We start from the raw sequence: 18,864 nt of genomic DNA, 5'->3' as shown, positions 1-18,864 counted from the left end.
CCAGCTTGTTCCATCTAGTTTTTGTTTGTCTCCCTCTATAGTTTCCTTTCTTATCTCTAGACCTTGTGACTTAAAGGTTTACTTTAACTCCTGCTAAAGGTGGGGGTTTGTGGGTTTTGAGCAAGGGCCTGGAGCGTCTCTGACAACAAATTCCCCCCTTTCCTTGTTACTGCTCCTCATTCATTTTTTTCTTTTTTTTAGTATTTATTTCTTTGGCTGTGATGGGTCTTAGTTGTGGCACGCGGGATCTTCGTTGCGGCATGTGGGATCTAGTTCCCTGACCGGGGATCGAACCCGGGCCCCCTGCGTTGGGAGCATGGAGTCTTAACCACTGGACCACCAGGGAAGTCCCATTACTCCTCATTCTTGAGGGGAGCTGAAGGGTGAAGGTCTGTCTTCCGAAGCTGCTTCCTGCTGAACGTGGGCGTAGTTTTTCCCTGGATTAGAGGAGCAGAACTGTTCCCTGACAAGCCTAACATATGTCTGATTGCTGTCAGGCTGCAGTCGCAGGTGCTCATACCCTTGTGTTAGTATCATCGGAAGTTTGATGGCTTCAAGCCGTTTACTACCGAAGTTGACAAGGCAGTTAAGGAGGCAAGGCCCGAAAATGAGCAGGAAGACGATAGCAATTAGTGGGCTGAGAAATGGAAAACACCAGGTTCAGCTGGGGAGGCTCTATGTGACCGTATCCCAGATGGAGCTTGGGTCTGGACCTTGTGTGTTATATCTGTGTAACCACTGAGCTTGCTCATGTGTCTCTTTTGTGTTTGCAGAGTTACTGACATACGTGCAGCAGGTTTTATTAATAACTGCAGAAACTCCCCCTTGCTCAGCCAGGCTGTTGAGAACATTCATTAGTGAGTCCAGAGAAGTACGGAGTCCTTGGAAGTCATCCCCTGTATTTTTGGATAATTCCTCAAGGGCCATGTGAGACTGTGTAAAGTGATTTCATGGTATGGGAGGCCTCCCCAGGGGACTGCCAGTCTGACAGCGATCCCTACTCCTGCCAGAATGAGTCCTATTGCCCTTTAATCTCAGGGTTGGGTGATATTATGAAGGGTTATACCGAGGTCCTGAGAACTTAGCCGGCCTAGTGTACACTGTCCCCAGCTGGGTGTTATCTAAACAAGGATAGGCTAGAGCCTACCCCGGAGAAGGGAAGGGGGAGTTGGGGTTGTTCTCATGGGCAATTGGTCTGCTCTTGGACCGAAAAGCAATAGGTACCCAGGGGGAGTGCATTCCTGACACACTTCTGAGGAACTGAATCACCTTCATAAGAGGCTAGCCCGAGAGGAGGTGCCTTTGCAGTGTGGGGAAAGAGACCCACCTGCATAGTAGGGGTCACTGGGGGATTCTTGCCCAGTGGCTTTTCCCCAGGCCTCAGGAGGGCCATACACTAAATGTCAGACAACCGGCATCTTCCCTCCGCAATGAGTACATCTCCTGTCTTGTCCCTGTGTGTATCCATCGAGTCGGTACAGAGGGCACCGATGGGTGAGATTTCCGTAGCAGTCAATCCCGGGGCACTTAAACTGTGGGGTAATGGAGGAAGCAGTGGTCAGAGTCCAGAGCAGCCTGGGGTGTTACTGCAAGTCCCCCACTTTGGTAGGGGCTGTTGATAGGGGCAGTGGCAGCAAGGCTGGTTAGAACGATGGCACTTTAGACTGAATGCTTTTGTATTCATTAGAGACGTTAATGTAGGGGGCGAGGTCCAAGCTGGGAAGCTGTCTTAGGGATGGGATGTGAACTTCAAGAGGAGTAGATTTAGCAGACCTGTGAGCCAAGGTGAGAGTGAGGTGGTCATTCTGAGGGGTAAAATGTAATACCTTTAATCCACGGGTGTCACTTTGTGGGTGGGGGTGACAGATCCAGCACTGGGATAGATTTTGTCCATGGGCTATAATTCTCGAGAAATTTACTATTGCATTGAATTCCCATTCTGCGTGGACAGCTGTAGGAGATAGGGTAGAGAGTGTTAAAAAGAACAGATAATGTAACCACTCATCCTGCTTCCAGTAATAGCATTCCCTATACCTAACATGGAAAGAGGAGACGTTTGCCAGGGGAGGGGCTTTGGCAGAACAGCAGAAGCTAAGTAAGACAACAGCGATGACAAGGCCAGCTAAGTCTGTCCACCACGTTACTTACCTACTGGTAAGTTCATCCTTTTGAAGAGTAACTTAAGGGCTATGACAGGTTCACAGGTGTATTGAGTGGGTGGCCCAGTAACTCCTTCCTCAGGCGTAGGTGTTGTCTTCTCTCTGGTGTGGTGGGTCCACATTGTTGTGCCCTGTAATTGCCAGGCAGAATGAATGGTCAAGATTACTAAGTAAGGTCCTGTCCACTTGGGGTCTAACTGGTCTTATGGATTTCCAGCCTCCTGAGTTTTCAAACAAACCCAATCCCCAGGGGAGAAAGGATGTAAAACCATGTCAGAAGGGGAAGGCAATTCCTGAGTCCCATAGACATAAAGCTTTGACTATTTCCCCTCTCTGTAAGGTATATTTCAGTCGGTCCATATCCCTAAGGTTGGCTTTGTAGCCAGGTCCTTCGGGAATGGGCCTCGCATGCATGAGCTCATATGGACTTAATCAGAGCTTTCCTTTAGGGGCTATTCACATTCCCAAAAGTGCTACGGGGAGAAGGTAGATCCAGGGTTGATGAGTCTCTTGACATAGTTCGGCTAAGTTTCTTTTGAGGGTTTGATTTCTTCTTTCTAATTTTCCTGAGGTTTGTGGTCTCTAAGCTTGGAGTGAAAACTCCATGTAATTCCTAGGGCTCCAGAGACTCCCTTAGTAATTTGGGAAACAAAGGCAGGTCCATTGTCACATTGAATGCATTTAGGGATTAATCCCTCGAGCAGGGCCTCAGAGACTTCCAGGGCCTCAGAGACTTCCAGGGCCTCGGAGACTTCCAGGGCCTCGGAGACTTCCAGGGCCTCGGAGACTTCCAGGGCCTCGGAGACTTCCAGGGCCTCAGAGACTTCCAAGGCAGTTTTAGTTGGGAACGCCTCCAGCCAGCTGGAGAAAGTATCAGTTAAAACCAGCAAATATCTAAAATTTCCTTGTGCCTGGGGAGTTCATGTAAAATCAACTTACCAATATTGACCTGGATATGTACGTTTATAGGGGTTAGGGGTCATTCCCTTGACCTTTGGGGGGTGAGTGTTGGGGGTATTCTGGAGGCAGATAGGTCAAGCTTCAACCATCCGTTTAAGGAGACTCCAGAAACTGAGGGTAGTCGTGGACTTGATGAGCCATTGATATAGGGCCTCCTGCCCGTAATGTGCGCTCTGGTGAGCTTCCGGGATGGCCTACCGTGCAATGGCCGATGGGAGGATCAGTTGCCTATGACCATTAACCATGCACCCCAGGTATCTCCTTTCTCCTGGGGTGCGTATAGGAGTATAAGAGTCAGGGTCTGGGGGAGCTAGCAGGAGTGGCATTTGGAGTCTATCCTGTACGCTTGTTTAGATGCCATGTCCACCAGTTGTTTCCTGATTACGTCTGCTTCTCCCTTTTGATGGCCTCTGCAGCTTCTAGCAGCCACTCCATTTCCCACGGGCATGTAGGATTGAACAGGCATGTTAAGAGTCAGTGTAGATATTGGCAACTTTTCCTTTCCCCAGCTCTGATGCTCCAGGCAAATAATCCAGCCCTCTGAGCAGAACAGCCAGAGGGCGAAGCTTTATCTTCCGCTGCCCCCATCAGCGAACCATCCCAGCTCTGCATTCTCTACAGCGAGCCATCCCAGCTCTGCATTCTCTACAGTGAACCATTCCAGCTCTGCATTCTCTACAGCAGAGCTCTTCAGGTCGGGCCTGCTGGAATAAACCTGTTCCATAACTTCCTCACCATCGTGAGTTAATTTTGGACCAGTCTGGGGTAGCAAGGAAGCAGGGTTAAGGACATTACAGGGCATCAGATCCACAGACGGGTTGTCTAGAAGCATGGCTTGGACTTGGAGGGTTCGACCAAGGGATAACCAATCTGCCCCCCTTTCCTTTAAGAGGCGTTGTAAGTGGTGCGGGGTCCAGATGGTCAGGAGCTGCCCACGGGTTAATTTGTCAGCCTCTGTGAGGAGCTGAGAGGTAGCCGCAAAGCCCCCATAAGCACGGGAGCCATCCTTTAGCAGTTTGGTCCATCTGCTTAGAAAAATAAGCTACCACCTGGGTCCGAGGTCCCCGTTTTTTGTGAAGCTCCCCTAGGGCAGTTTCTCCTCTCTCAAGTACGTATAGATGGGTGAGGCAGCTCAGGTCGGGTGAAGCTAATGCGGGGGCTCCCGTGAGATGGCTTTTCAGTTCCAGGAATTCCTAGTCATAGCTGGGGGTCCGCTCAAAAGGGTCAAGGTCCTTCCCTTTTAATTGTTCATACAAGGGCTTAGCAATTAAGCCAAAGTTGGGAATCCGCGTGCAGCAGAACCCAGCCATCCCCAGGAAATGCTGGAGCCGTTTTCTCATACTAGGAGGTGCTGTTGCAGGAAGCAGAGTGGGGCATGAGAGGATGGTCACATGCCAGGTCTCAGGCGAGTCCCTGGGATGGGCTGCCAAGTGTGGGTTCTTGGCTTCACGCAGGAAAGAATTCAAGAGCTGAGACAGGAGATAGATGGGCTCCAGCCTAGACATTTACAATGGCCTCCTGTTCACACTTCCTGGGGTGAGAAGAGATGGGCTCCAGCCCGGACATTCACTACCAGCCCCCTATTCACATTTCCTGAGGCAAGAGACAAATGGGCTCCGGGCTACGTATTTATAACTGGACTCCTGTCTACATTTCGAGATCTGCACTTCGATATAAGAACCAACAGGAATAGGGTAGATAACCGGACATTGGACACTTTTATGGCAGGGACAGAGAGGGGCTAAACCCTGTTAAAAGGTCAAGAGGTCATACATTTCCCATCCTTGGGGCAAGAGAGACACCACAATTGCGCAAAATGCTTTGCGGGGTCAAAAAGGCAGAGAAAGCCAGACCATAGTGAGTCTTGCTATCTTCCTCCCAGAAGCCTTTGGGATAAAATCTATCTTGTCTGAGGGGTGCATGCGCACACAGGGGAGGGTCCTGAGACAGATTAGCCATGGGGTCAAAGCAATACAATTGGCCAGGAAGAAGACAAAGACATGGAAGACTGCCCCCTTATAAAGGATTTAAACTTCCCAGTGGTGCTGTCACGACTCTCTCGCCGAGTTTGCCTGTGCGTCTTTCCACATGTACTCTGCTTTTCTAATAAACACTTATATTTTCTTCTATACCTTCTGTCTCCTTATCAGAGTCCTCCTTCCAAGGTAGACAAAGGACTGGGGGCTTAGGTTCTAGCCTCTGACCCCGTGGGCCAGCATTTAAGATCCTGGTTTCCAGCCAGGTGACCTGGGTTTCATTCCCCATCAGGGAACTAAGGCCTTGCTTCCAGTCGCTGCTTACGGCAAGCTAACGCCCACTGCGGCATGCATCTGAAATCAGAGTGAGCCATAGTAAAGTGAAAGCAGGTTTATTCAAGGAGATACACGCTCCATAGACAGAGTGTGGGCCATCTCAGAAGGTGAGAGGCGCCAGGGTATGGGGTGGTCAGTTTTTATAAGAGTGGGTAATTTCATAGGCTAATGAGTGGGAGGGTTTTTCCAACTCTTTGGAGGAAGGGGGTGGGGATTTCCAGGAATTGGGCACTGCCCACTCTTTGGCCTTTTATGGTCATCATTGGAACGATGGTCATGGCACCTGTGGGTGTGTCATTTAGCGTGCTGATGTGTTACAATGAGCGTATACTGAGGCTCAAGGTCTAGTGGAAGTCAGTCATCCACTATCTTGGACCTAGTTAGTTCTAACCAGTTCATGTCGTGTCCTCAACGGCTATGTCACTCTTTTTTTTTTTTTTTTTTTTTGTGTTACGCGGGCCTCTCACTGCCGTGGCCTCTCCCGTTGCGGAGCACAGGCTCCCGACGCGCAGGCCCAGCGGCCGTGGCTCACGGGCCCAGCCGCTCCGTGGCATGTGGGATCTTCCCAGACCGGGGCACGAACCCACGTCCTCTGCATCGGCAGGCGGACTCCCAACCACTGCGCCACCAGGGAAGCCCTATGTCACTCTTTTAAAGGTTGTGCCCTGCTCCCTTCCTGTCTGAGTGCCATCCAGCAAGTCACTTCTTTCCTCCTCTTAGATAGTGCCCTGTGCCCCTTTCCTACTATAAATCCTAAGTATTTTACCTGCTGGAGGGAGCTCCGGGCTTTTTCCTTTGAAACTTTATATCTTCTCTCAGCCAGATGATTTAAGGCGTTAAGGGTGTTATGGTCAGAAAGCTCTTTGGTGGGGCTGGTCATCAGAATGTCATCCACGTATTGAAGTATGGTTCCCTGTTCTAGCTCAAGGTCACCAAGATCCTCAGCTAAAACCTTTCCAAAAAGGGTGGGGGAGTTTTTCAATCCCTGTGGCAGAACCTCCAGTACAATTATTTTCTTACGCTGTTGGGATCCTGCCATTCAAATGCAAAAATGTATTGAGATTCTGAGGCTAGGGGTACGCAAAACAAGGCTAAATCTAACACTGAGTACCAGATCCTCTCAGTTTATGGTGGAAAGCAAGGTGTAAGGGTCAGGCACCATTGGGTGAATCTCCTCAGTAGCTTCATTTACAGCCCGAGGTCCTGAACTAGCAGGTATGTCCCATTTGGTTTTTGTACCAGCAGAATAAGGGTGTGGCAAGGGGACTGGCAGGGTCTAAGGAGCACTTGCTTGAGTGGTTTTCGATTATAGGCTTAATGCCTGCTAGGGCTTCCTTGCTTGAGGGGCATTGCTTTTTATATAGGGGATTGTAGCCAGGTTGCAGCTCTGCCCACAGGGCCCATACTAAGGGATTAACGCCCTCAAGGTTAATTGGGACATTACTCTCTGGAGAGGGCGGTAGCACTAGGACTGCAGAATGGAAGGGAGTCTTACGTATTTCAGTGGTAAGGTTTTTGTCTCTGAGATAAATTGTATCTCCCAATTCCTACTAGGGGAAATGGGCATTCTGAGAGAGAGTGAGATAAGAAAGAGTGAGGTAACATTCTCCCTTCCAAATTTCACCCAAGGGGCTCTAAATAAAGTCACGCTCCTGGGGCTTCCCTTCCACTCCCATTATCCTAAATTTATCTTCAGTCATTCTGTCTGGTTGGGTTCAAGACCGAGTAGGTGGCCCCTGTGTCGACTAGAAAGTCAACCTTTTTATCCCCTGTGGTCAGGGTCAGCTGAGGCTTCTCCAAGGAGCCCCTGGGCTCTTTCAGTCCTCCTCTTCTTTCATGTGTGTGACCAGCAAGTACGGGCCAAGAGACGGCAGTCCACTTAGCTTCCTTCTTGGGTGTTTGGGGCATTCCGCCCGCCCTCCAGTAGCCCTGCTCCAGGCGGTGTGCACACTGATTGGCCGTGAGCCCTTCTCTCCACCGTGGGTGTGGTCTTCGAAATCCAGGATGACTCACCGATGTTACAGGGTCCCTAGTGGGGGGAGCGGGGGATGGCTCTCAACCCTGGGAGGCAGATTGACCCTGAATCGCTAAAGCTAGAATACTGGCAGCCCGTTCAGTTCATCTATCTTCCTTTGCATCCACCTCCAGATCCTGGTTTTGAACACCCAAAATGCTGATGAAAGCCGATGGGGCAAGGGGTCCCTGGAGAAAGAGAACCAGGCATGGCTTTCTTGACACAAGAGAAGTCATTTTTGACAGAAGCCATTTTGGGATCTAGGCCTGGCCACAGTGCTTGCCCTCGAGCAGGTCTCAGTAATCAGTGATCTTAAGGGAAGTGAGGGAATGCAGGGACACAGGAAAAGCAGCTAAGAAACAATAGTTCAGTGTTAAAGCAGAGTCCTGGTTCTTCCTCCACGGATTTACGTAACATCTGATAAAGTCTTTTTTAAAAAAATATTTTATTTATTTATTTCTTTGTTTATTTAGCTGCTCCGGGTCTTGGTTGCAACACTTGGGATATTCGTTGTGGCATGTGGGATCTTTTAGTTGTGGCATGAAGGATCTTTTAGTTGTGGCATGCGGGATCTAGTTCCCTGATCGTGGATCAAACCCGGGCCCCCTGCATTGGGAGCGTGGAGTCTTCGCCACTGGACCACCGGGGAATTCCTGAACTTTGCCCCAATTCTATGTTGAATTCTGTGCTCCAGTTCTGCTGTTCAGGAAGACACTGCTTTGGGAGAGATCCCTGGTGCTCGCCTTACTTGCTGCAAGTGATAAATCCTCCCTTCTCCCAATCTTTGCCTTGGCTGTGTCTTTTGGCTCGACACCCCCAAGAGGCGAATCCAGCTATTGGGTAACACTGACTCCACTAGCCGGGAACTGGGTGTGATGGGCCCTGTCTCCAACTTCTGTAATTTTCTCCTAATGTCTGGGGTGCTCTGGGAAATGAAATGGGACTTCAGAATGGCCTGCCCTTCACTGACTTCAGTTCACATTTGTACACACCCAGAGGCATTCATTTAGGCACCCAAGAAAGGCCGAGGGGGGCTTCCCTGGTGGCGCAGTGGTTGAGAGTCCGCCTGCCAATGCAGGGGACATGGGTTCGTGCCCCAGTCCAGGAGGATCCCACATGCCGCGGAGCAGCTGGGCCCGTGAGCCATGGCCGCTGAGCCTGCGCGTCCGGAGCCTGTGCTCCGCAACGGAAGAGACCACAACAGTGAGAGGCCCGCATACTGCAAAAAAAAAAAAAAGAAAGGCCGAGGGATTTTTCCTTCAGTGCCTGGATGATTTCCTCCACCCTACTCCAATTTATGGGCTTCCTCCCTGCCGATTCAGTGTCCTTAATAATCAAATCCCTGGGCTTCCCTGGTGGAGCAGTGGTTAAGAATCCGCCTGCCAATGCAGGGGACACAGGTTCGGGCCCTGGTCTGGGAAGATCCCACATGCCACGGAGCAACTAAGCCTGTGCGCCACAACTTCTTAGCCCACGTGCCACAACTACTGAAGCCCACGTGCCTAGAGCCCGTGCTCCTCAACAAGAGAAGCTACCGCAATGAGAAGCCCACGCACCACAACGAAGAGTAGCCCCCGCTCGCCGCAACTAGAGAAAGCCCGCGTGCAGCAACAGACCCGATGCAACCAAAAATAAATAATAAATAAATAAATTTATTAAAAAAAAAAAAAGAATTGGGTCAAACCGCCCAGTTATTTAGCTGACTTTGTTAACCCTAAGTCAGGAAGCAAGCCCTGAGTCACCGGACAGAATGGCGGATCCAAGGCCACCACCGTCCTGCTGCAGTTGCCAAAATTTGTTACAGAAATTAAGTCATATGGACCCTGCTTGGCTCTAGCCCAGCTGAGACCCTCTGGCTTCGTGGGAAAAGGTTCTTCTTCTGTTCACATCTTTTTGGGTTCATGTAGCCAAATAATGAAACTGAAGCTGAGATCGAAACAGCACAAGCTTTATTCAGTGGCCAAAGAACGGAGAAGCAGGAACTTAGCTCACAGATCAACTTCTCACCCACGTGGCGAGAGGGATTTGATTTTAAAGAGTAAAGACGAAGGGAGGAGTAGTCAGGCTAATGTTGGGGAGGCAGATGCATTAGTCTACGGGGAAAAGGCAGGGCTTTCTGAGGCAGTGGGAGGCCACTGTCTTTTCATCCTTTTTTGGTCTTTAGCTTCCAGTCTTGGCTGCCATAGATGTGTCATTTACTACGCTAATGTAGTAAAATCAGCATATAATGAGACTGAGGGTCTGTTGGAGGTCGGATTCATCGCCATCTTGGTTCCAGCTGGTTCCATCTGTTTTTTTTGTTTTTTTTTTTTGTCTCTCCCTGTAGCTTCCTTTCTTATCTCCAGACAGTGTGACTTGAAGACTTATGTTAACTCCTGCTAACGGTGGGTGCTGGTGGGTTTTGAGCAAGGACCTGGCACAGCTCTGGCAATAAAATGGTCCATCTTTTTAATTCCAGCCGTTCTAATAAGTGTCTAGTAGTACCTCATTGTGGCCTTAATTTGCATTTCCTTAATGACTAACGATGCTGTGCATCTTTTTATATGCTTATTTGCCGTTTGTGTGTCTTCTTTGGTGAAGTGTCAGTTCAAATCTGTTGGCCATTTAAAAAACTGTGGTGTTAAAAAAAATAAATAAAATAAAAATTGTGGTGTTTATCTTCTGAGTTTCAAGAGTTCTTTATATATTTTGGATACAATTCATTTTATTTTATTTTATCTTACTTTTGTTTTGTCCCTTTCAGGACTTGGCTTATTCCTTCACAGTGAGAACCTGAGTCTCTTTTCTGCTCTGGAAACTTTTATTATTTCTTTCTTTCCCCTTTATTTTCTTCTTTTGAAAAATCCTAGGAGATGACAGTTTAAAGTCTATTAGCTTTTCTTTCCTCTGCTACATCGTCCCCGTGTTGAACGCAGGTACCCTTCCTGGTTCCTGGGGCTTTGCTAGCGAGCAAAACGGATAACCGGCCCGCCCTCGTTCTCACCGCGAGGCAGAGTGAGTGAGGCAGTAAATTGTTTCTTCTGTGACAAGGTGATCCTTGCCAAGGAGGAAACTGGAGCAGGGCAAGGAGGAGGGGAGGCTGCGCCAGGAGCAGGGTGGTCAGGGCCCATCTAACCCAAAGGAGGGGAGGCGTCTAGGGAGAGCTTCTGGTGGAGGAACCAGCAGTGCAAAGTCATGGGGGGCCAGTCTGGCGGGAGCAGAGAGAGAGACGGGGGCGTAGAGGATGTCTGGTCAGAGAGGAGAAGGGCCAGGCCATGGGTTGGGGTCAGTCCGGTCGCTGCGTGGAGGACAGACCGTGGGGTTGGGGGGTTAGCTATGGAAGCGGTGGGGTGTGACAGCTGATCTCTGTGTCAGTCCGGGGTTTCTGAGAAGCAACGGGACTAAACGTCTTAATGTGGGAAATACCTGTGGGAGGGAAAGTCAGGAGAGGGGGCAGCCATACAGGTCTGACCCAGAGGGAAGGAGGGAAGGCTGGCGGCAACCAAAGGACCTGTAGCCTAGGAAAGGTCCAGCCTGGCCATCAGAGGAGCCCTAGCTCCTAGAAATGGGCCTGCTTTTGTATCCTTGCTGCACTAGATTCCTGGCTGGGAGCGGCCCTGGGAAGCATGAATTTCAGAACTCAGCAGCTGGGACCCTGGGTTTGTTTCTGTTTTTGGATCTGGGGGGGTCTTCAGGTCCACACTCCCTTGCCCATGATTGGCCTGGACTGGGCCCCTCACCCCCACCTCTGTGATCCCAGATGCAAAGGTCAAGGAGGACAGTGGCCCTAACCAACACGTTTATCACCGGTTCCGCCAGCTGCCTGATGTCTGCGTCCTTTGCTTAGGGGGTCAAGTCCCTATCTGATGGGTATTGGGGTTAAAATGGAATGTGATTCTATCGCTACCATAGAGGTCCCAGAGGAGAGAGAATGGAAAATCAGGTCACAAGATCTAGGAAAGAATGTAGGTTAATTAAAGTTTAAAACACAGATCTCTCTGCAGTGGTTCTGTGATTCAGCATGGAGCTTGGGGAAAGAGGCCCAAAGCACACGAACCATTAGAGGGTCCTGCCTGGGGGCCTCAGCCTCCGTATGGTGCCAGCACCATTGTCCCCACTGGGGAGAGCGGCCCGAGTTTGCTTTTAAGCAGCATTTAAATTCATCCTTGTATATCCTGGACTGCCTGGGAAACGTCCTAATTCAAGCTGAGAATCTGGGTCAGCTGCTTATAAGAACAGTATTTGCTGAACGAAGCTGGCAGCCCAGACAGCGGGTGACCTCTTGGGGGGCAAGAGGAGGTGGAAGGGGGAGGGATGTAGCCGTGAGCTCACTCATTTGACATCTGCCCTGTGCTGCGCTGCTAGTTTTACTCTCCAGGTGTTGATCTGAGTGTTAAGCCTGCCAGGTACCACCTGGAAACACGGTAGAGCAGGGCTCCCGGAAAGGCTGCCCTGTAGACGGAGGCGCGGTGGGAGCCGCAGGTACCTGTAGCACAGGTGACTTAGCATTTGTGGCCTGGCCAACACACACACACACACACACACACACACACACACACACACACACAGAGAGAGAGAGAGAGAGCGAGGGAGGGAGAGAGAGAGGCTTGCCCGCAGGGTTTGCTTGGGCCAGGCTGGGGTTTCTTTGCAGTGGTTCTGGGTAAGGCGAGCGTCTGTGCCTCCTTCCTCTGGGCTCCTGCCCTCATGGTCCCGCCTGGGCTTGAGCTCTGCTCTGGGCTGGGCTGTAGACACGTCTACCAGACTCTGAGGGGTCCCGGGACCGTGTCTCCGTCTCTTTTAAGCTCCAACATCCATGTTATGGGCTGAACTGTGTCCACCCCAAATTGGTAGGTTGAAGTCCTAACCCCAGTATCTCAGAATGTGGCTGTATTTGGAGATGGGTCTTGACAGATGTAGTCAAGTTAAGAAGTCACTGACCCATCAGGGCAGGTCCTGATCCAGTATGACTGGTGTCCTTATAAGAAGAGGAGATGAGGGAATTCCCTGGAGGTCCAGTGGTTAGGACTCGGAGATTTCACTGCCCGGGGCCAGGTTTGATCCCTGGTCAGGGAACTAAGGTCCTGCAAGCCATGCATGCAGCCAAAAAAAGAAGAGGAGATGAGGACCCAGATACACGGAGGGATGATCACGTGAGGACACGGGGAGAAGACGGCCGTCTGTAAGGCGAGGAGAGAGGCCTCAGGAGAAGCCAGCCTTGCCAACACCTTGATCTGGCACCTTCCAACCTCCAAGACTGTGAGAAACTAAGACCCCCAGTCTGTGGTATTTTACGGTGGTCCCAGGAAACAGTGTCTGGTGTATTTGGGTAACTTAACATTTGTGGGATAAGTGAAGGTGGGAACAATCATTTTTTTCGAATGAAATATAGTTAAGGTACAATGTTATGTTAGTGTCAGATGTGTTAATGATTTGACCTTTGCACACATTATGAAATGACTGCCAGGATGTCCGGTAGCCATCTGTCCCCACACAGAGTTATGAGAATATTACTGGCCGTATTCCTTATGCTGTATACTATAGCCCCATGACTGGAGGTTTGTACCTCTTAATCCCCTTCTCCCTCCACCCCCCAGCAACCATCCATTTGTTCTCAGTACCTATGAGTCTGTTTTCATAAGGTGGGAACCATCTTTGGTAAAATCCTTCTGTTATTCTGTAGAGGAGGCAGGTGAGACCCTGGGGAAAACTGCTCACCCGCGGCTGAACTTGACGCTCTGGCTGGAGCTGAAGTCCCAGGCCTTGTGTCGCAGGCTCCTTCCACCGAAGATTTCTTTCTTCCTGGGCAAGGAAAAGAGGGGCTCTGGTCCTTGCTTTCCACATTTCCTACCGACTTCAGGGTAGGGGGCCTGCTCAGCCTCCAGAGGGGAGGCTGCACCAGGCCTTCCTCCCAGATAGGCTGCCAGGGGGTGGGGGGGTGTGTGACACACCTGGGCCTGGTCCTTTGAGCTCAGAGCCGTCTCTCCTGGTGTTGGCTCCAAAGGCCCAGTGCTGACACCTGCGTGTGCGGGTAATAATGGAAGTGTGTTTCCTTCCGTGGGTCACGGTCAAAAGTGACAAGCTTGCAGAGGGGCTCTGCCTTGGACTCCATCTGTGTGTGTGTGGTCCCCCACCTCCTTAAGGCGGAGAACTTTCCAGCAGTTCTCTAGGATGAGCAAAGTCAGGAGAGCATTGGGAAGACTCACATGTCTGTAAGGTCTCTGAGTCTCGAGCTGTCACCACCCCTCTCTTAGTTTAATGCTGTTGACATTTAAGGAGCTGTCCTGAAGTGTGTCCCACACTTTGAACCTGATGGCTCACTGGCTCGGGGGGGCCGTGGACGTGCCCAGTTTTCCTGGCGACTGGCTTAGACCTAGGCTCAGACTCTGCCTTTGGCGGTACTGGTGCTTAGACGGCAGCACGGTGGCCGGAGGCCCAGGGGAGGCCTCAGTCCACTGGGCCTTGATAGATTTGAGCACGGGATTTTCTCTGGCTGGTGACTGGAGTTCTGCGGGATCAGCTCTGTGGTCGGGGGTCAGGAGCTCTGCACCCCGGTCCTAGCGTGACTCCTTACTGGTTTGTGTTGGCCCTACTGGCCTTATGTAGAGCCTGGGAATGATGTAATGAGTTCTTGTAGGGGTGCAATGAGAAAATTGACTTGAAAGAGCTTTGGAAGCTATGAAGTGGCATTTAGGGTGACGATGATTCTCCCCCTGCTGCCTGTGGTTCAGGTCCCCCGCGGCTCCATCCCCCTCCCTGGATGGCTCACCCCTGCATCTTGCCCTGCTGCCCTCTCCCCGCTACACCAGCCCGACCTGCTCCTCTGGGCACTCTGTGCCTGGGCTCTGTCCTGGGCGGAACTCAGCCTTGCCCCCCACCGCCATGCTGTCCAGGGCCCACTGGAGGGTCCAGGGCCTGGGATGATGCCCGGCGGGAAAGCGGCTGGTTGACCCAAATAACAGAGCAACGAGTTAATGTCGGGGCACTTGCTGCTGGGATAAATTCATGCTTTGGGGTAAAACTCTTGGAACCCTATCGTATAAAAGGCTGCAGGGCAGTGAACTTTTGGCTGGAGTGTGGTATCCGGAGGAAGAGCCGCTCAACAGACTTTCAAAGCAACCCTTGGAACTTTTTATTGAAGTATGATCTACATTCAGAGAAGCACACATGTGTGAGAACATGGCCCAGTGAATGTTCACAAACTGACCGCTTGCAGGAGAGAGCACCCAGATTGGGAAGCAGAACCTACACTCGCCTCCCTCATGCCTGGCTCCGTCACCCCAAAGGTGACATCCGAAGATGTTTGAAAGGCTGATTTTCTCTAACCATAAAGATGGTGGAACTGTGCTCAAAGCAGACCAGTCCCGTCCCCATCTCCAGCCGTGAACGTGCCACCCTGTCCTTCCTGTTCAGCCCCACTGCTTCCCAACGTGCTCATCAAAGGGGAGCCGGGGATGCTTTATCTAGGAAGAGTTATTTTCTACTGACAATCAAGAGGGGGACAAGTGGTCACTGATAAGAGGTCATTATGGCTGTGTTTCTGAAGAGGGTAGCGCTTGTCCCCCCCTCTAGAACGTGGTTTGGTTCACCTGTGTGTGTGTGTGTGTGTGTGTGTGGCTGTAATGCCAGGACCGAAGACTCACTACTTCACCAGGAAATGTTTTGTTAATTACTGAATTGAAGCATTTGAAGTAATTAAATATGTAGTTTTAAAGGTTTAACAGTTTTTACTTAAACTGGTTTGTCAGTGAGACTGAACCTCAATCAGAGAAGGCCCCTTGTAAACGATTGCTAAAATTGACTGGGTTTATAAACAACATAAGACTTTTAAGCTGAACATCAACACTTAAGGAAAAACTAGGCTTTTAAATGTAGTATTTTCAGAAATTGAATATTTATTTAAAAAACAGAGTGACTGCCACCCCTTGTTTATGTGCAGAAACGTCAGCTTAAAAAAGACCGCAGTCCTTTTACTGCGGGGTGTGCAGACCTTTGTGAGGGTGGAGTATGGGGGCCTTGGGAGGGGAGGTGGGTTCTTCTGCAGCTGGAAGGAAGGGGGGGGTCTCAGCAGCAAGAGGTGGTGTCTGCTGGTTTCAGATCTAATTCCTGCACTTAGTTTGTTTTCCCCTGTGGTCCTGTCACCTAAGGCAGTGTCTTCAAACTGGGGCCTGCAACTCACTAGGAAGACCGGCTTAGGGGACTGCCACCAGTCTTTTTAAAGGGTTGTCAGGTAAAATACAGGACAAATACAGTTAAATTTGAATTTCAGATAATGAAAGCGTTTTTTTCCAGTACAAATATATCCCCAATATTATATGGGGCTTACACATACTAAAAAATGCCAGATTTAACTGGGAGTCCTGTGTTCTTATCGCTAAATCTGGCAGCGCTCATTAGGATAGAACAGAAAATATCAGAAGGGGCCTCACAGCACAGGAGTAAATGTTGCTTCAGGTGTCTGTGTGGGCGTGCACGGGGTCACACCAGGGTCGCATCCCTTACTGAGGATTGGCGTGTGAAAGCCACTGCCACAGGTGGTTGGGTTAAGTGTCAGACAACCACAGAGGCGCTAACAGCGCCTGATGTGTAATAAGGGGCACCCCTGGTGCCACAACAATCATTGTTGCCCCATTCTCTGCCTTATTCCCTATTTTTATTTTGGAGAGAATTTTTCTTGAAAGAACTCCGAGCCTTCAAATGTTTACTGAAATATTACTCAGAAAATTTCCCCTGTTGATCAGACTCTCACCTTTCTTCTAAGGGAAAGAACCCAGTTCCACTCTCTGGTCTCACCTTGGGGTGGGCAATGTGCCCTTCGCCATCGGACACTTCCACCCATGGCCACTAGGTGGCGGCACGCGGCTGCGGTCTCTGTGAAGCGGCACTTTCTGTGAGAGCTGATCAGGTGGTCCATACCGAGGGCAGATAACACGCTTCCGGTCGATCATCTCCTTTTTCCTCGCAGCAACCCCAGGCCGCGTCCTCTTCTCATCCAGATGCCACAGCCGTGAGTAAAGAAGCTGTCGGGCGTCCGGAACCCGTCCAGTAAATTGTGGCCGATGAGCGTGGGACGAGGGTACCTGCGGGGGACTCCAGGTGAGGCCGAGGTGTGGCTCCAGGACAGGCAGCCCCAGGGGAGGGTGGCTGTGGACCGTGACGATTCATGAGGGGTGGTGCGCAGCATTCCCGGTGCCCAGGGCAGCCACTCGCCCCCCACTCGGTGTTTCCTCCCCCTTCTCAGCGGCCCCCCTTCCCTGCTGTTCAGGTGCCTCTGTGCACCTGCTTCCCTTCCACCCCGCCCACTCCTTTCCCTGCTGGTGGTGGTATTCTCTCCTTCCCTTAACCGAAGCGAACAGGGAGCAGCGGGCAGCGGGGTGACTTCTTAACCCCTCACAGCCCATGAGAAAACCAAAGCACCAGTCCGGATGGAAAACCTTCTAAATCTGCTGCAACCTTAGTCGACTCACAATGCGGCTCGCTGAATTTACTTTACCTTCCTTTTTTGATTACTCAGAAGCATAATCACTCACGAACATGGATTATTGAGTCATCTGGTTATGTCTGATGTTTACATTTTCTACTTCTTTCGATTTCAGTTTGTCCTTTCTCCTTTGTCACTTAATTGGTTTGAATAAATGCTCCGTGTGTGTGTGTGTGGGGGGTGGGTGTGCACGCACTTGTGTCACTCATTGCTATGTTTGTATAAAGTTTTTTTGGTTTTAATTTTAAAATCTGGTGAGTTGAATCTTTTCTAACTTTCTGCTAAAATCATTTCCGGGTTTGATTTCCTTCTAATTCGGTGACCAAATAACCAGTAAAACACCCATATTGTGTTTTATTTGTTTGTTTGTTTGTTTATTTATTTAACTCTATTGAAATAACTAGTGACTCCCACTACTCGACACTGCTGGAAGGGGATCCTTCTTGAGAAATTCATGTGCTTTGCCCCGGAAGGAGGCCATCTGCCCTTCCTCATCCGGGTCTGGGGTCCCAGGCTCCACACCCCACCCTTTCTCCCCCATCCTCTCCCCTGCCGGGCTGCTGGGAGTCAAGTCTGGGGGATGGAGGAGGAGAGGCAGTGGGTTTCCCTGGGGTGCGGGTCAGTCGGGGTGCCTTCAGACTCTGATGGGAGGTTGGGAGTAGATGCTGGAGGGACTGGCCACCCAGCGCTGCCACCCTGGGGGCCACAGCCTGTGCCCACGCTGGCCCTCATGTGGGCTCCGAGGACGTGGACAGCGAGCCTCTCTGCGGACACGAGGGTGGACGAAGGTTGGTGCATCTGTCCCCATCCTCTGGGCCCTCCACCATGTTCTTTAGGGTCTGAGGAGGGAGAGAGGGTCCTTCCGTCCTTCCTGTAGCCTCTGGCCGTGGGAGCTGAGCTGGATTCATCAGAGTCCTTTCTTTTTTTTTTTTTTTTTTTGCGGTACGAGGGCCTCTCACTGCCGTGGCTTCTCCCGTTGTGGAGCACAGGCTCCCGATGCACAGGCTCAGCGGCCATGGCTCACGGGCCCAGCCGCTCCGCGGCATGCGGGATCTTCCCGGACTGGGGCCTGAACCTGTGTCCCCTGCATCGGCAGACGGGCTCTCAACCACTGCGCCACCAGGGAAGCCCCCCGGAGTCCTTTCTTGCCCACGTTGGACAGACTGACCCTGGGCTCCCGAGGCCTGCGCTTATCTCGTGCTTTCCCACCTGTGCCCGACCTCCACTACCCATGGCTTTGCTTCCACTAGGCCCTGTGTGCCTGGCCCGGTGCCCTCCGACCGCGGCCAGCAGACCCAGGCTGGGGGTGGGGACAGATAAAGTCTGGTTTCGAAAAGGAAAGTGGGTGTCAAGATGTACTTTGAGATTTTACAGTTTCGTGGCAGTCATGTTATGCAATTTTACCTGTTTCACAGGAATTTAGGATGTGGGAGAGATGATCCCATCATGGTTCTGTTTTGCCTTTCCTGGAAAAGCCCACCTGTGTCCTGCTGGCTATTGTAACGGAGCAGGACCCTATGGGGCCTTCCCGGGACAGACCCCTCCCGCATGTCCTCTGCTCTAGTTCCTCTCGGAAGTACCCAGATAACAGTATCTGACGCACATTTCCTGAGTTCTTTTACAGACGCTAAACCCACCCAATGAAAGAACTTAACCACTTGATCGTGAGCATGAAGCCCCCAGACCTCCTGGAGCCTGAGGATCGATCATGTAACCGTAGTGACACTGGCCTGTCACCACCATCAACCAAGCCGAGACTTGTGCACGAGCTGATCACATACCCTGCGACGCCCCCCCCCCCCACCTGGCCTTTAAAGAGGCTTCCCTAAAACCCCTCAGGGAGTTCGGGCTTTTTGAGCACTAGCTCTCCTGGATTGCATGTCTAGCACCCTGCAGTAAACACTGTGCCTTCCTTCACCACAACTTGGGGTCAGTAGATTGGCTTTACTGCACATGGGCGAG

General features: G+C 51.0%; 1 non-coding gene across 1 annotated transcript; it reads right to left on the bottom strand.

Moving 5' to 3' along the window:
• Nucleotides 1–273: 273 nt before the first annotated feature.
• Nucleotides 274–346, bottom strand: TRNAW-CCA. Its single transcript has one exon. It is a non-coding gene; the product is annotated as a tRNA-Trp (tRNA).
• Between the last annotated feature and the right edge of the window lie 18,518 nt (nucleotides 347–18,864).

Source organism: Phocoena sinus, chromosome 2, assembly GCF_008692025.1.
Source record: "Phocoena sinus isolate mPhoSin1 chromosome 2, mPhoSin1.pri, whole genome shotgun sequence".
NCBI lineage: Eukaryota > Metazoa > Chordata > Mammalia > Artiodactyla > Phocoenidae > Phocoena > Phocoena sinus.
The sequence above is the reverse complement of the archived record's forward strand: the minus strand, read 5'-3'. Positions and strand labels throughout refer to the sequence as shown.